The sequence below is a fragment of the Gorilla gorilla genome, chromosome 1 (assembly GCF_029281585.2).
Source record: "Gorilla gorilla gorilla isolate KB3781 chromosome 1, NHGRI_mGorGor1-v2.1_pri, whole genome shotgun sequence".
NCBI lineage: Eukaryota > Metazoa > Chordata > Mammalia > Primates > Hominidae > Gorilla > Gorilla gorilla.
Genome location: NC_073224.2, coordinates 239,203,705 through 239,220,945, shown reverse-complemented (window position 1 = coordinate 239,220,945; position 17,241 = coordinate 239,203,705). Strand labels below are relative to the sequence as shown.

Genomic DNA, 17,241 nt, shown 5'->3' with positions numbered 1-17,241 from the left:
AGAGGAACCTGTTTGGGGAGGGGATGCCAGTGTTGCCCGCAACAGGGGGCACCTGCGGCAGAGATTGGTGGGCAGAGAGGCTGCCAGGGCTCCATACACCCCCATCCCAGCAGAGACAAGTTTTTGGGGGCTGGTGGCTTCCTGGTCTCCGTGGAAGGCTGGACTGTGTACCATGAGCAGTGACCCCTGAGTGCCCCCTGAGAGTTGGGCCCACTCTTCCCTGAGGCTGGAGGCTGCAGGTGGAGCAAGAGGGGCCAGGACATCGGGGACAGCGTCCAGCTTCTCCGTCCCGTGGCAGAGGTGGGGCAGGCACGGGCTGTTACCCTGCCCCTCCCCTCCAGCGAGGCAGGCGGGTGCATAGGCCAAGCGGAGCTCACACCTAGGGGCGTCCTCATGTGGGTTCCCCTACAAACAGAGCCTGAGACAAGGATTTGGGTGCTGGAAGTTTATTTGGGGCTGGGAGTCTCCGCTGCCTAAACAAAGTACCACAAACCAGGTGCCTTAGAGTGACAGAATCTGTTCTCTCTGGAGCCGAACGTCCAAAATCAAGACGCTGCAGGGCTGGTTCCCTCTGGCAGCTCCAGGGAGGACCCTCCCCCGGCCTCCCTCCTGCTTCTGGAGTTGCCAGGAACCTCTGACCCTCCTGGCCTGGCAGGTGCACTGCCCCAGCCTCTGCCTCCGTCTCTGAGTCATTCTGCTGTCTCTGTCTCTCCTCTTCTTCTCAGGCACCTGCCGTCGGATTTAGGGTCCACCCTACTTCAGTGCGGCCTTGTCTTAACTGCATCTGCAAAGACCCTAATTTGAAACAAGGTCAACATTCTGAGGTCCTGAGTGACTTTGGGAGCCATTCGGCTCCATAGAGAGGGTGATCCACAGAGGCAGGAGCGAGAGCAGGGAGCGGGGAGGGATGAGGAAGGAGGAAAAACAGGAATGGGCTTTACAATCTGGGACGGCCAGGTCCCAACCCCACTGGCGACCCTCTGCCCAGAGCCAAGGGGAATGTGCCTCCATATTGTCCTTTTAAATTTCTTTTTTAATTTAAAACAAAATTTTTAGTATAGATAGGGTCTCAATATGTTGCCCAGGCTGGTCTCGAACTCCTGGGGCTCAAACGATCCTCCTGCCTCAGCCTCTGAAAGCACTGGGGTTACAGACGTGAGCCACCCTGCCCAGCCTGAATTGTCCTTTTGAAGAATGAGGGGCTGGGCATTTATCCACCAACCCCCACCCAGCTCACATCCCCCAGGTCAGTCCTGCAAGCAAGCTGGGCAAGCGCCTTGTAGCGCTATGGAGGGCACTAGAGGCGGCACTGACCGTGAGTGAGTTTTTTTTTGTTTTTTGTTTTTTTTGAGATGGAGTCTTGCTCTGCTGCCCAGGCTGGAGTGCAGTGGCGTGATCTCAGCTCACTGCAACCTCTGCCTCCTGGGTTCAAGTGATTCTCCTGCCTCAGCCTCCCAAGTAGCTGGGACTACAGGCACGTGCCACCACACCCAGCTAATTTTTGTATTTTTAGTAGAGACGGGGTTTCACCACATTGGCCAGGATGGTCTTGATCTCTTGACCTCATGATCTGCCCGCCTTGGTCTCCAAAAGTGCTAGGATTATAGGCATGAGCCGCCGCACTCGGCCATGAGTGAGTTTTGGTTTATTTGTTTGTTTGTTTTTTGAGACGGAGCCTTGCTCTGTCGCCAGGCTGGAGTGCAGTGGCGCGATCTCAGGTCACTGCAACCTCCACCTCCCGGGTTCAAGCGATTCCCCTGCCTCAGCCTCCCAAGTAGCTGGGATTACAGGCACGTGCCACCATGCCTGGCTAATTTTTGTATTTTAGTAGAGATGGGGTTTCACCATTGTGGCCAAGAAGGTCTCAATCTCCTGACCTCATGATCTGCCCGCCTCGGTCTCCCAAAGTGCTGGGATTACAGGCGTGAGCCACCGCGCCCAGCCATGAGTGAGTTTTATCCGCCCCCACAGCTGCTGCTTAAACCAGATGTAGCCCGAAGGGCGCAGCCCAGGCCCCAGAGCAGCTGGGAGCCCTGGCACTGCTTGCATCTGTTCCGGCGGATGCCATGTTAAGCTTGTCTGCGGCTGATTCTTCAGGGTGGTGGCAGCCAAAGCAAGAGAGACAGCCATGGAAGTCGTGGGGGGCTGGTGACGAGCCAGTCTGCAGGCATCTCCACGGCAGGAGGCCCTCCTCCTCCTCCACCCTGGCCCGCAGTCCTGCTGGCAGAGGTTACATCTGATGCGGTGACCCAGACCCCATCCGAGGAGTGAGCCTCGGTCACCGGCTTGTCAGGTGGATGTCAGTGTCATCGCCCACTCTGTGCCCCTGGCATGGAAGCCACAGGGGTGAATCCTCCGAGCTCCAGGCATTCTCCTCCCTGGCCCTACAAGTGCTCTCTTGTGCTAACCCGGTGCGGTGACCCCTGCCTGTGCCCACAGCCCACCAGCTGGGGGGCTCCAGAGGGCGCCTGACTTCCAAGCCTCTGTCCTTGCCGGGGTTGAGGGTGGTTTCAGAGGCTCTGGCTTTGCCTTCTCCACCACGGTGGCCCTCACTCCACAGGTCAGGGAAACAGTGAGAGGATCCTGGCAGCTGCTCAGGGCCTGCAACCTGCCATGGACCTGCAGACCAGGGTGCCACCATAGGTTGGGTCCATAAACCCACTGGATGGCCACAGGCCGGGACCCCATCGGTCACTTGGCATCCCCAGGCCCCCATGCTGACTGGGGGGACCCCATCGGTCACTTGGCATCCCCAGGCCCCCATGCTGACTGGGGGCTGCCATGACATGTTGGGTCCTTGGGTGGCATCAGACCCCAGATCCCAAAGCCCTTCCCGTTGCGGGTGTCCTTTCTCCAGGACAGAGCTACTCTGAAGACGCAGCCACAATGGCTTTGGTCACACCTGTACATGGTCCATCATACCTGCACGCGGTCCATCACGCCTGTGTGCAGTTCATCATCAAAGCTGTGTGGGGTTCATCATGCCCGTGTGGGGTTCACCACGCCCGTGTGCGGTTCACCACGCCCGTGTGCGGTTCATCACGCCCGTGTGCGGTTCTTCACGCCTGTGTGCGGTTCATCACGCCTGTGTGGGGTTCATCACGCCCGTGTGGGGTTCATCCTGCCTGTGTGCGGTTCACCACACCTGTGTGTGGTGCTGCAGGGCCCTTCTCCGAGGAGACCAAGGCTCTCCTCCAACCAATGGTCATGGTTGAGTTCTGGAAATGAGAGCAGGAGTCACAGTTTCCCACTGTGCCTGCAGGTCCCAGCCTTCTCCTCCCGGTGCTTGTTTATTTCTGGTTATTAAAGTTCAGTGCCTACCTCAGTTGGTTGTTCATCGCCCACTCCAGGGACATGGTGGCCTATGAGCCACAGACCGTGAGGGTCAGGCACCCCGGCTGCCCCCATTGCTGCGCCGACACCCACCTTGCCTCCAGCGGTTGGCGCAGCCACACGGCTCCCATGGCAGGACCCGGGGCAGCACTTCCTCCTGCTAACATCATCCATGCAGCTCAGCTGTCCAGGAGCTTCTCAGCAGCTCTGCCTTGTGCTAGCAACATGCTGGCCACTCCACTATGGCTGTGTCCTCCAGGCCCTCCTGGGACCGAGGCAGGTGGCAGTCCCTGTGGTCTCATCAAGTGGACCCACCCCCTCAGCTGGGCACTGCCCAGCACTTTGGGAGGTTGAGGCGGGAGGATTTCTTGAGCTCAGGACTTCAACACCAGCCCAGGAGACATAAGGAAACCCCATCTCTGCAAAAGAAAAATAGCCAGGTGTGGTGGTGTGCACCTGTGGTCCCAGCTACTTGGGAGGCTGAGGTGGGAGGATTGCTTGAGCCCAGGAATTCAAGGCTGTAGTGAGCTGTGACTGCACCACTGCACTCAGCCTGGGCAATAGAATGAGACCTGTCTCAAAAAAAAATTAAAAATAAATAAATCAATAAATAAACATTAAGCCCACCCCCAGGCCCCAGACCCTGCCTGAGTCTGTTTGGCTGCCATAGACGGGTGGCTGATCAACAGCAGGGTTGATTTCTCACTGTTTTGGAGGCCGCAGATCTGAGATGAGGGTGCCGGCGTGTTGGGGCCTGATGAGGGCCCTCTTCCGGGTGTAGACGCCAACTTCTCGTTGTGTCCTTATGTGGCAGAGAGCGGACAAAGCCTTCTCAGGCCTCTTACGGGGGCACGAATCCCACCAGGAGGCTCCACCCCCCTCACCTCATCACCTCCCAGAGGCCCCACCACCTAATACCATCACCCCTGGGGGCAGGATTTCAACCTAGGAATTTTGGGGCAACAGAGACGTTCAGCCCACGGCAGACCCCTTCCTCACACTCCTCCAAGTGAATCAAGACTAGCTCTGCCTTGCTGGGATGTGAAATCCGCCATCATAAATGGGTGCTTCCATGTCCCCCCCGATCTAGCATCCTCCACAGCATCCCAGCCGCGACCGCCCGTTCTCACCAGAGCCCGTCGGCCAGGACCGTCGCCTGTCTGCTTGGACTGTGACGCGAGCCATCGCCTCCCTGCTTGGACCGTGCAGAGGCTCCAGCTTTCATCCTGGCTGCAGGGAGAGAAGGCAGGGCAGACTCTGAAGGGGACAAGTGTCACGAGTAATGTCCCCCAGGAGACACTGAAGTCCTAGCCCCTGGCACCTGTGAGTGGGACCTTACTTGGAAATAGGGCCTTTGAAGACATAAGTTAGATGGAGTCCTATTAGATTAGGGTGAGCCCTAAATCCAAACACTGTGTCCCTCTGGAGGAGGAGGACACAGAGGCAGGGGGAAGAGGGCTGGGTGGGGACAGACAGAGATCGAGGTGACATGCCTACAAGCCAAGGATTGCCAGCACCAGGGGAGAGGCCTGGGACAGACCCTCCCACACAGCCGCAGAAACACCAGCACTGCCCACACCTTGGTTTTGGACTTCGGGCCTCCAGAGCCATGAGATGATACATTTCTGTTGCCTGAAGTCACCCAGTTTGTGGCCATTTGTCATGGCAGCCCCAGGAAACTGATACAACCATCATCTTGCAAGGTAAGTGCCCCAGATGAGATATTTTCAGGGACTCCAGATAGAAGCCTCCTCTGCTGTCCTCTAACAAGTGAGGTGGAATTTGGGAGCACAGTATTCACAGGTGAATTCACCCACAATGACCGCAAACCAGGCCTCAGTTCTGATGCCTTCCCTGCCAGGGCCCTGTGCTTGGCATAGCCGACCTCCATGGCTGCACAGAGGTCTTCTCTGGGATCTGTCGCTCTTCTGCTCAGCTATTGGGCCTGATTTTCAGCACCGTCTGCTTTCTCGGTATAGGAGAAGAGGGTTTCTTTCAATGCCACCGTAGAGAATTTTCTGGCTTCCGCAACATTCCCTGAAGCCATAGTTGCTTCCAGACTCAGCCCTGGTGAGGGCTCTGCAGGCTGGCTTTCAGCTCCCCACCTTCCACCTGCAGGAGGCCCTCGTTGTCACTGTCCTGGTGAGAGACTCAATGCCACAACCCCACCCTGGAACTGGCCACCTCCAGGACCAACCGTCTTAGCTTGGGTGATCCCCAAAGGAGAGCCTGATATGAGACTTCAGTGCATGTAGTTATTTGGGGAGGTGATCCCAGGAGGTAGGAGTGAGAGGTGGGGTGAGACAGGGAGGAGGAAACGCCTGTGTTATTGCAGAAGCTGCCCTGGGGGTCAGCTCTACTGTCCCCAGGTCCCTGGGACCTTCTGAGGAGCTACAGGAATGCACCTCAGAGTTGTCCTTCTAAGCACAGGATGCTGGGGCGTGGAGGAGCCAATTCCCAGCCCCGTTGCCTGAGGCGTGTCCCTGGGGAGAACTCCCCACCTTTCAGGCTGCCCTGCACTTGGGCTGAGCAGTTTGCTGTGGAGTCAGAGAAAGTCCCAAGGCAGAACAGCCGCAGAGACAGGAGGACCTTTCGGATGAGACTTGCCTGGCAACGGCCCACCCCGGCTGCTCTGAAACTACAGGCAAGCAGAGGGCGTATGGCCCAGGCCACCAAAAGCATCTACGGCCAAGAGCCGGGGATTTCCCACAAAATAAACCTAAACATTTTGGGGGAAATGAATGCGCTTTTCTCTCTTGCCTTGCTGAGTACGGGGCTTCTCCGGTGTCAGTGACTAGGAGTGCGGGCTCTGGAGTGAGCCAGCTATACGGACCGGATATGTAACCCTGGGCAAGGCATTTACCCCCCTGAGCCTCAACATCTTCATCCCTTAAATGGGGACAGGGACGATCCTCCCCTTACCGGGTTATTTTGAACCTCAACAGGTATCATTAGCCAGACGCAGCTAGGCCAGTGCCTGGCAGTCCTACGGCTCAGTCATTTGCTTTTATTAGTTAGTCCAAGGCAGCCGTCTGCCTGGCTTGGGCGGAGATTAGCCTTGTCAGAGAAGAAATGCAAAAAGAACACTCGTTACTATTTAGGTTTAGACACTGGAAATAGGATTTGCAGCAAGACAATAGCCTTGCAATCTGGACTATTGTGTTAAAAATTCCCTCACTGGCTGGGCGCGGTGGCTCAAGACTGTAATCCCGACACTTTGGGAAGCTGAGGTGGGGGGATCACCTGAGGTCAGGAGTTCGAGACCAGCCTGGCCAACATAATGAAACACTGTATCTACTGAAAATACAAAAATTAGCTAGGTATGGTGGCAGGCACCTGTAATCCCAGCTACTCCAGAGGCTGAGGCACGAGAATCACTTGAACCCAGGAGGTGGAGGTTGCAGTGAAACCCCACTTCCTAACCTCTCTCAGCTCCCAGTTACCACACCCCCAGGGCGATCAGAGGAGATTCGGTCATCGGCCTGCTCCTCAGCGTGCTGTGAATCAGGCTTTCTGCCCTGCAGAGAAGGATTTGACCTAAGAAATGGGGAAAACCCACCTCTCCAGGCCCGGGAGAGTTGGAAGGAGGAGGCAGGCGCAGGGTGGAGGAAGAGGACTCCTGCTGGCTCCCGACACTCAGTAACTTCACTGGCCACTGTGGCCACATGGGGTGGGTTGTCTGGTCTGCCGTCTTGAGCTTCTAGAGTGGCTGGCTTGCATCCACTGAGGCTGAGGGAGACACCCTAGGAGAGAAGCTGGGGACTCCACCGAGGCCAAGGAGCTGAATGGCAAGTTGGGGGCAAGGGGCCTGGTCGGGCACTTGCTGTCACCAGACCAAATCTTTTGTTTCTGGCCGGGCACACTGGCTCATGCCTGTAATCCCAGCACTTTGGGAGGCCGAGGCAGGTGGATCACCTGAGGTCAGGAGTTTGAGACCAGCCTGGCCAACATGGCGAAACCCTGTCTCTACAAAAATACAAAAATTAGGCAGGCGTAGTGGCATGCGCCTGTAATCCCAGCTACTCAGGAGGCTGAGGCTGGAGAATTGCTTAAAACTCTGAAGTGGAGGCCAGGCCTGGTGGCTCACGCCTGTAATCCTAGCACTTTGGGAGGCTGAGGTGGGCGGATCATGAGGTTAGGAGATCGAGACCATCCTGGCTAACACAGTGAAACTGTCTCTACTAAAAATAAAAAATTAGCCGGGTGTGGCGGCGGCCGCCTGTAGTCCCAGCTACTCGGGAGGTTTAGGTGGGAGAATGGTGTGAACCCGGGAGGCAGAGCTTGCAGTGAGCCGAGATCGCACCACTGCATTCCAGCCTGGGCGACAGAGCAAGACTCTGTCTCAAAACAGAACAAAACAAAACAAAAATCTTTTGTCTCTGACCCAGGAGTCTTGTGTCTTCTGATAGCATCTGTGAGACTGGGGCCAGGTAGTTTGTCCAAGCTCAGGTCCTTCAAAGCTCTAGACAGTTCCTCCACGACAATGTCAGCTGTGGGTGCAAACAGAATGCTCACATCCCAGCTGCCCAACCTTACCTAGCAAGCCCCAGGGCAGCCACTCTATAGCCAGGCACGGCGAGGGTCTGGGGCACTTTGGGACATGAGGAGCCCCGCAAGCCTCGTCTTTGACTTCACAGGAGCCCCTTTCCCTCCACACCCAGATGTCATCTCGTGGGGGACATAAGACAGATCAGCGACTGCCGAAGACCGAGGAGAACTTAAGCACTCATTCGAATGATGGGTTCAGATGACTTGAGCTATTGCTTTTCCTGCTGCCTGGTACATGGGGGCTCGAGAAGGGATAAGAGATGGAGGAGAGGTAAACGGCGACACTCTCTTCCCCTCCCAGTTCCATGGCCTCTAACCATGCTCCCCACCCCAAGCATCCCTGGGAAGGGCTGAGGACTGCCCTGCTGGGGGCCTGAACTGGATCCCGTGGGACTTGTTCTGGCCTTGGGGTTCCCCACTTTCCCAGCCGTGAAGCAGAGACGGGGCTGGCTGGAGCCGGCTCACAGCCCCAAGTGGGCCTGGGACCCAGTGGTAGCAGATACACCCTGGGTATCCAAGCGATGCTCAGGTCAGAAGAGCGACAACGACACAGCTCGGCCACGAGCAAACAGCTCTGCCACGCTGAGACAGTGTTGCCACAAGCCGGGCATTGGGGCTGACAGCTCGAGCCTGTGAATCGCCCCCACCCACTTGTGGTACAGTTCCCACCTCACACAGGAGGAGCCCGAGGCCCAGCAAAGTGAGGGGACGAGCTCCTGACCACAGAGTGGGAAGGATTCCAGTCTAGCTGGCTCAGATACACCCCCTACATCCTCAGCCCTGCATTAGGGAGCTTCCCTGAGCGCCCCCCAGGCCAGTCCACCCCCTGGTCAGCAGAAGCCTCTGCACCAGGAGAGCCCCACCCCGTTGCCCCTGCAGGGCACTCCTGACCTGGTGACAAGGTCCCCGGGGTCTGCTCCCTGCACAAGGGGCTGGGACACTTTCCAAAGACAGAGACGCTGGTACACAAGACGGTGGTACACAGTGCAGCTGCAAGGACTTGGGTCTGGAGCCTCCCTGCTGGGCAGGGCTCTGTCCATCCATCTGCTGGCTTGTTGGGGCCAGTGCCACCTGGGAGGGGGCATGGCTCCTTCTGTCCTAGCAGAGCTGCTTTTGCCTGGGGAGCACTACAGTGTGTGCCTGCACGTGTGCATGCATGCTGTCTGTGCATGTGTGTGCTGTGTGTGCATGCGTGCTGTGTGTGCATGTGTGTGGGCGTGTGCGTGTATGCTGTGTCTGCATGTGTGCATGTGTGCCATCTGCGTGTGTGTGTGTGTGTGTGTGTATGTGAAACTCTCAATCTCAAAGGCCACAGAGCCACCAGCCAAGCAGAGTTCACAGTGGACCCCACTCTGCTGCTGGCCACAGCCTCCCACCTTGGCCCTGGCAGCTGACGTGGAGGAAGGCCTCTGGTTCACAGTGGTGCTTGCATTTCCAGGTCTTTCCTTGAGATAGATCCCAGAAGTGGAGCTGTGAGACCAGATGACGTGGACATCTTTGAGGCTCTGAGTGCCTTCTGTCAGCCTGCTTTCTAGAAGACGGTCCCAGGGCCGGGCACGGTGGCTCACGCCTGTAATCCCAGCACTTTGGGAGGCTGAGGCGGGCAGATCACAAGATCAGGAGATCGAGACCATCCTGGCTAACACGGTGAAACCCCGTCTCTACTAAAAATACAAAAAATTAGCTGGGTGTGGTGGCGGGCGCCTGTAGTCCCAGCTACTCGGGAGGCTGAGGCAGGAGAATGGCATGAACCCGGGAGGCGGAGCTTGCAGCAGTGAGCCGAGATCGCCCCTGCACTCCAGCCTGGGCGACAGAGCGAGACTCCATCTCAAAAAAAAAAAAAAAAAAAAAGAAGATGGTCCCAGACGCAGCTCCCACGGTGGGTGGCATCCGAGTCCCCTTCTCTCACATCCTTGCCAGGCCGGGAGATCCAAAGGACGAGCCCTTGGCTGTGTCTTCCCAGGGCAGCCTGGCCTTTGAGCAGTTCATAAACACCAGGCCTCAGGGCTCCAGGGGCCCTGGCACTCAGTCTTTGAATAAAAGGCAAAGACAACTGGGGAGGGCGGGGCTCACAGGGACCTTGGCTGACAGGTCCTCCGGGCTGGTGTGGATGGGAGTGGCAGGATGGGGAGGAGCTCAGGGGAGGGTTCAGAGGCCTTTCCTGGCCCCTGCTTCAGCATCTCCCCGTGATGGTTTGAGTGAACCGAGATTTTGTCTGTTTTCACGAGGCTAAAATAGCGTGTGGAGCAGTCCCACGAACAGTTCCCAGCATTGCCATGGTGACCGTGGTTCTGGTGCTGCCTCCTCAGACGCACCAGCCTCGCGCCGCGTCTGAAATAACCCCAGGGAGCCGAGGGCGGTGGAGGTGGGGGCCCACCACCCAGCAGCAACTGTTGGACCCCGCAGCGCAGGAGTGGCAGGGCCCGTCTGCAGTGCAGGAGTGGCAGGGCGTGTCCGCGGTGCTGACCGGTTGGTCTTGGGCCCTGGCGCTGTGTCCCCGCACAGGTCTCAGGAGAGGTTCTCCACTCTGAGGGCATGTCCAGTCCAGAGAAGGGGACGCGCAGCGTGTTCCCCAGTGGTCTGGACCCTGAGGTCCCGCCCCATCCCTGCCCTGCCCAGGCCCTGCCCCCTGCTGGCGTGTGTCCCTGGACCAGGCATGGAGCGACCCTGGACCAGGCATGGAGCGACCCTGGACCAGGCATGGAGCGACCCCGGCCCTGGTGTCTCATCCACAGAATAGGGTCATGATTCTCACGTCCTAGGGATGGGCTGAGGGTCCCAGAGGTGATGTCGGACACAGACGGTCCTCCAGGGGAAGGCACCATTGAGCGGGGTGGGGGCCTGAAGGGAGGCTGTGCCTTCTGGTGAGACTCAGCCAAGGAAGCTGTGTGCAGAGCTCAGTCTGGCAGTGTCCAGCCCTTCCCTGCCTCCCCTGGGTGCCCTCCCAGCTGCTCTGTCTTCCAGGCCAGCCTCCTCTTTCCTCCCCTGGCCTCTCCAGACCCTGGACACAGCAACCCCACCTCCTCCTCACTGTGTTGGCTCTGCTGGGAGTGGCAGTGCCCAGCCCCTCTGACAGTATGTGCACACACACACACATACACTCAGAGAGCTCCACACACACACAGGTACACACAGAGCTATAGACACACACACAGGTACACATAGAGAGTTACAGGTACACACAGAGAGCTCCACACACACACTGGTACACACAGAACTACAGACACACACACAGGTACACACAGGTACACACAGAGAGCTCCACACACACACAGGTACACAGAGCTACACACACACACAGGTACACACAGAGAGCTCCACACACACACAGGTACACAGAGCTCCACACACACACAGGTACACACAGAACTACAAACACACACAGGTACACACAGAACTACAGACACACACACAGGTACACACAGAGAGCTACACACACACACACATACACACGGCCCCCCACACACGGGTACCTTTGCAGAACTACACACATATATGCAGAGACTGCATTCGTGAAGTCCCATCTGAATATTTAATTTTTTAAGTTATTATTATTATTTTTTTAGAGGCTGGGCTTCACTCTGTCGCCCAGACTAGAGTGCAGTCGTGCCGTATCTCAGCTCACTGCAGCCTCCACCTCCTGGGCTCAGGTGATCCTCTCACCTCAGCCTCCTGAGCCGCTGGGACCACAAGCACACACCACCGCGCCCAGCTAATTTTTAAACTTGTTGTAGAGACGGGGTTTCACCATGTTGCCCAGGCTTGTCTCCAACTCCAGGCCTCAAGCGATCCGCCCGCCTCGGTCTTCCCAAGTGCTGGGAATGCAGGCGTGAGCCACCGCGCCCGGCCCAAGCCGCAGATTTTAAGCGGGGACGACTTAAAAACAGGATTGCTGAGCTGCGACGAGGGGGGCTGCAAGGTGAAGGACACGCGGCCCCCGGGGCTGAGGGCGGCCCGGAAGGATGGACTCCGAGGCGGGGCTGAAAAGGGGGCAGCCGCGCCAAGCAGGAAGCGCCTCGGGGTGGGGCGGGAGGCCCGGAGGCCCCGGAGCCAGAGCGGGCAGGGCCGGCGCTGCGCGGTCGCCGAGGGACCCACGTGCGGGACGAGCTCCCCGGGCCCCCACGCGCCGCCAGCCCGAGCCCCGTCTCCCCGCGCGTCCCTCCTGCGCCCCCTCCTGGGCAAGCTCCGCATTGCGCGCGGCCGCCAGCAGCCCGGGACCCGCGCAGCTCCCCGAGGCCGGGACAGCCAGCAGGGAAGTGCCAGGCCTGAAACGCCGCCGGAGGAATGGCACCCAGAAGCTCGGGCGCTGGAGGGCGGCTGTGGAGTGAGGGGCACACGGGCGCGTGGACGCAGTTACCGACAGACACACGTGCGCCGGCACATGCACACAGACGCAGGCACACACAGACACGTGGGCACAGAAAGGCACGCAGGCTGGGCCGGTGGCTCATGCCTGTAATCCCTGCACTTTAGGAGGCTGAGGCACCAGGATGGCTTGAGCCCAGGAGTTTTAAGGTCAGCCTGGGAAACGTAGTCCATGTCTACAAAAAATACAAAAATTAGCTGGGCGCGGTGGTACGTGCCCGTGGTCCCAGCTACTCAAGAGGCTGAGGTGGGAGGATCACCTGAGCCCAGGAGGTCCAGGCTGCAGCGAGCCGAGATATGGCACCACTGCACTCCAGCCTGGGTGACACAGTGACACCCTGCCTAAAAAAAAAAAAAAAGCAGGAAAAAAAGACACACGCACAGACATCTATGCATGCATAGACACACATACGTCAACACAGACACACAAGCACAGACATATCTATACACACACATGTGGACACACATACACAGACACATGTATGCATTCACACAATACACACAGACACAAACACATATAGACTCAGACAAGCACACAGGCACTCACACCCCACACCCTGTCTGAGGCTCCCCTGACCCTCCTCGCTGGGGCAGCCTGGCCTCTTCACACTCCCTGCACCCTTCGCTCACCGAGCCCTTGCTCCCTGGGGCCACAGAGCTGCCCCACTGCACACGTCATCAGTCCCCGGGCCAGCCTCTCCCCGGGGACCTGGTCAGCCCGTCTCAGCCATTCTGCACTCCTGTGGTTCTCTGACAGTGGCCCGTCTCCAGCAGCGTCCCACCAGGAGACCCCGCCTGGCCAGCTCACTGCTGTATTCCTGGCTCAACTCCTGGCCCTCCATCCAGTAGGCCCTCAACCAATGTCCATCGAATGAACCCATGCAGCTGACATTGTCTCTTGAGCCAGTTTTTCCAAATCCCATGATCCCTGACACAGAAAGGAAACATCTGGCCAGTCCCTCCCACGGCTGCTGTGCCCAGAGCCTGTGAGCAAACGCCTGGCCCTTCCTGTGACGCTGGTCCTCGCAGGACCCCACAGAGCAGCCTCACATCTGGCAGGAAGACCCACCCGGGCCCCTTGGGCTCTGTGAGATGCCTACTCCTGTCGGGCACCTTTCTGGGCAGTCCCAAGCACTGAGCCAGCACAAATGCAGTTTAAGAGGCTGATGAGGGAGGCCTCCTCCTGGGAGTGCGGTGATGGGGACCCCACGGGCCACAGCCAACCCCTCCCAGACGTCTGATGAATCACACTGAGTGTAAACTGCCTCTCTTCTAAAAGGTCTCAACATCACTCGACAGTATCATCAAAGGACTCTTCCTGAGGAAAATCACAGGGTAGGCCCGGCAGCCACACACAGCCACCTTGGCGGGGTCAGGAGCTGGGGCTCCCAGGTGCCCCAGCCCTGCTGGGAGGCCACCCTCAGCCAGACCCTGCAGCCACACTGCCCTCTGCCGGTCAGCACCCTACCCCAAGCCCCAGCGGTCACCTAGCACCTCCACCTGCGGTCCCAGGCACCGGGAGAGGGAAGGCTGCCTGCACTGGGAGAGGGAAGGCTGTCCGCTTCACGGCCGGGGTTCTTGCTGCTTAGCTGGGGTTTTGGGAAAAGGCTTCACCTCGCCCTATACCGTTCTGTGTTGCTTGAGTTTTATAAAAAGTCAGTGTGGCTTTCATAACTTGTTTTTTTCATTTAAAAAATAATAGGTGTTTATGAAAGTATACGAGAACTTTATGAAAAATTTGGGAGCTACAGAAACTGCTGAGGTGGAAAAGCCTGGCCTTTAGCCACCCAAAGGCCTTTCTCGGAGCCTGCCCTGCCCACTCCAAGGGTCACCTCCACACCCCACCCGCCCCGGAGGACCCAGGGCGAGTCCTTGGAAGCTTCCAGGGCTGTGCCTTCTCGGTGTGCTGGGCTCGATGGGACATGACTCTGTCCCCACCCACTAGGGGTCTTAGGAGGCTGCCTGGCTCCAGCACTCTTGAGGGGTCCTTACCCGAGTCACTCACTCATTCCCCGTGTGCCAGGTGCCTGGAGAGGCTGTGGGGACCCGGCCTAACAGGGCCCAGCCCTCAGCCGGGATCTGGATGGGAGTCGTTGGCAGATTCCAGAGCAAACACCCTGTATCTGTCGCCGGGCGACACAGTGACACCACCGCCAGCCAGCGAGCCTATCCGTGTCTCAGGAAGCGCCCTCTGCCCTCAGGGCCCTCTCAGGGGCGCAGGCTCAGGGCAGAGGACCTGGGAACCTCCCTGTGACCTGCCCTGCCTGCCCAGAGGCGGGTCCAGGCCCTCCCAGGCCTTTGTTTTGCAGATCTCATTAGCAGAGGCCTCTGCCTCCTGGAGGGGAGGCCACAGCAGGTACTGGGGGAGGTTTTGGGGACGTTTCGGGCAGCCCCTGTGCCCGCAGCCCTCTGCTAGAGCCTTTCGGAACCTGCGTCTGTCCCGACCCCCCCTCCACCGGCGGCATCAGGGCTGAACAAAGTCTGACACTGGGTTTGACCATCCACTGATGTTGCCCTCTCCCTCCCAACCCCAGAGAGAATAGAGCCCCACCCCCCACCTTCCCTCGCTGGGACTGGGGCACTGCCACGGCCTTGGGACTGGCTTCCAGGACGGAGGCTCCCGTCTGGCAGCACAGATCTCCCCAGGGAGGCCAGTGCCGAGGGCCTGACCCAGCAGGGGCTTCCCTGGTTAGAAAGGGTCCTCCGGGGCCTTGGGTGGGGCAGGCCCAGGGAGAGATGTCCAGTGACAGGGAAGGACACAACTGAGGGTCCGTCCTGCCTGCTGTGGGCAGTGGCATCAAGGACCGGCCTTGCTGCCTCCTTGGATCAGAACGCCAGCCAGGAAGTCCTGTGGGTGCCCAGTGGCCCCTTCCAGGCACCGCCCCACTAAGGTGAAACCCTGCTCTTTCCTGCCCATCAGGAAGTGCCCAGGCCATGTTGCCAGGCCAGACTCCAGACAAGGCCACAGCCCTGGCCATGGGGCCTGGAGTGGGGGAGCTGGGCTGACGGGTGCCTGAATCTGGGGCTGCTGCAGGTGCAGGTTCCCACTCATCACTGTACCCTGCCAGGCTGCCCCCTCACCCTCTACTCTCTGCCCCCCTTCATGCCCAGCTGATGGGCATGGGGCTTTTTACCTGTGTGAGGGATAGAGGGGGTTGCCCCATGGAGATGGGGGTGAGGAGTAGATTGCTGAAATGGGCATTAGGTATGCTAGAGACTCCAAGGAAGTGTGGGTGCCAGTCCAGCAGATCTCTGCAGGCAGGTGCTCCTGGAAGAGGGAGTGGCTGTGCAAAGAGGGAGTGGCCGTGCAAAGACGGAGGCCGGGGCAGCAAAGAGGCCTGCAGGCCAGGGCAGAGGAGCTGGCCTTCCCTCCAGGAGTGATGGGAACCACTAGGGGGACTTCGATGACCCAGAAAGATGGAGTGGGCACCACCGAGTTGGGGAAGACGTCAGCTGAGAGGCTCATTAGGAGGATGCCTGGGGCTGGGTGAGTGTTGGTTGGGAGCTCAGGGGGACCATCTGAGCTGGGGATGCAAAGCGGGCCAAAGGCTGAGGCTGGGGCTCCACGGTTTTAAAAGCTGCAGACCAGGAGGGCGAGGGATGGGAGATTTAGGGAGCTGGAACCCGGGGCCAGGGATGTGTGAGCCTTCCCAGGAGGGGTCTGATGCCAAAGGCCAAGTTAAGAAAACGTCTGGGGCCGGGCACAGTGGCTCACGCCTGTAATGCCAGCACTTTGGGAAGCCAAGGCAGGTGGATCACCTGAGGTCAGGAGTTGGAGACCAGCCTGGCCAATATGGAAAAACCCCGTCTCTACTAAAAACACAAAAATCAGCTGGGCATGGTGGTGGACACCTGTAATCCCAGCTACTTGGGAGACTGAGGCAGGAGAATAGCTTGAACCCGGGAGGCAGAGGTCGCAGTGAGCCGACATCATGCGATTGCACTCAGCCTGGGCAGCAAGAGCAAAACTCCATCTCAAAAAAAAGAAAAAGAAAGAAAAAAGAGAAAACGTCTGAGAACCGACGGCTTGTATTTAAAACGTGTGAGTGGGTGGTGGCAGGAGAGGTAGACAGGGAGCAGGGCCGGCTTGGCGGAAGCTTTGCTGTAGAGAGGGGCAGAGATGGCTCGGTGGGCGGAGGGAGGGGCAAACGGTGTTTAAGAAGAAAGAACGACAGCTTCTGCGTAGGAGAGGGGCCTCCTGTCCACCTCTAGGGAGAACATGGGTTCTGTGGCCACAGGTCTCCCCAGGGCCTGGCATCAAGGAGGCGCCAGGCACGACCTGCAGGATGAAAGCACGTGGCTGAAGTCCTGGTGGCTGTGTCTGGGTGAGGGGTGTGAGGGCGTGGCCTGAGCAGGTCCACTCTCAGGGGAGAGGGGCCGAGGCCAGGAACTGGGTCTGGGTGTCCACCTGGTGCCTGGGTGAGGTCCTGCAGGCAGCAGGTCTGGGTTTCAGTGGATGCAGCCAGTAAGGGATGGGCTGATCAGGGAAAACCGCATTTTCAGGGGAGGAGCCCAGGAGGCAGGGAGCTGGGCGGCGGTGGAGGGGCCTGGAGAGCGATTGTCCAGATCAAGCCCCTCGAGTAAGGCCCGAGAGGCTGTGGCTTCAGAAATGAAGGTCATGGGCGACTCGGGCCAATGCCGCGTCCTTGACCTGGGCGAAGTGAGCGGTTGCACTCACGAGTGTGGACGGCCCTTCCTTACAGGGGACCTTGGATTCGCTGGGGGCGGAGGGGGGGCTGGGGCCCAGAGAACCCGAGTCCGGACGCTCCCGTCCGTGACCCTGGCCGGGTTCTCCGTTCCTCGCAGCTTCAGTCCGCATGTGTGAGATGTCAGGGGACCCCTGGACGGCGGGGCCCTCGGGCTGGCAGCGCGCGCCGCAGGAGTTTCGATTCGGAGGGTCTGGGCGAGGGCCGAGAACTCGCGTTTCCAGCGAGTTCCCGGGGGCGCCGCTCCGTCCCCGAGGCCGGGGCCCCTCCGGTTGCCGGGCAGAGCCGC

At 58.9% G+C, this 17,241-nt stretch overlaps 1 long non-coding RNA gene across 1 annotated transcript; it reads right to left on the bottom strand.

Annotated features, from left to right (window-relative positions):
• Positions 1-16,257: 16,257 nt before the first annotated feature.
• Positions 16,258-17,153, bottom strand: LOC101126921 (uncharacterized). The gene is made up of 2 exons (XR_008678369.2): positions 16,999-17,153; positions 16,258-16,525 (listed from the first exon to the last, which is right to left on the bottom strand). It is a non-coding gene; the product is annotated as an uncharacterized lncRNA (long non-coding RNA).
• Between the last annotated feature and the right edge of the window lie 88 nt (positions 17,154-17,241).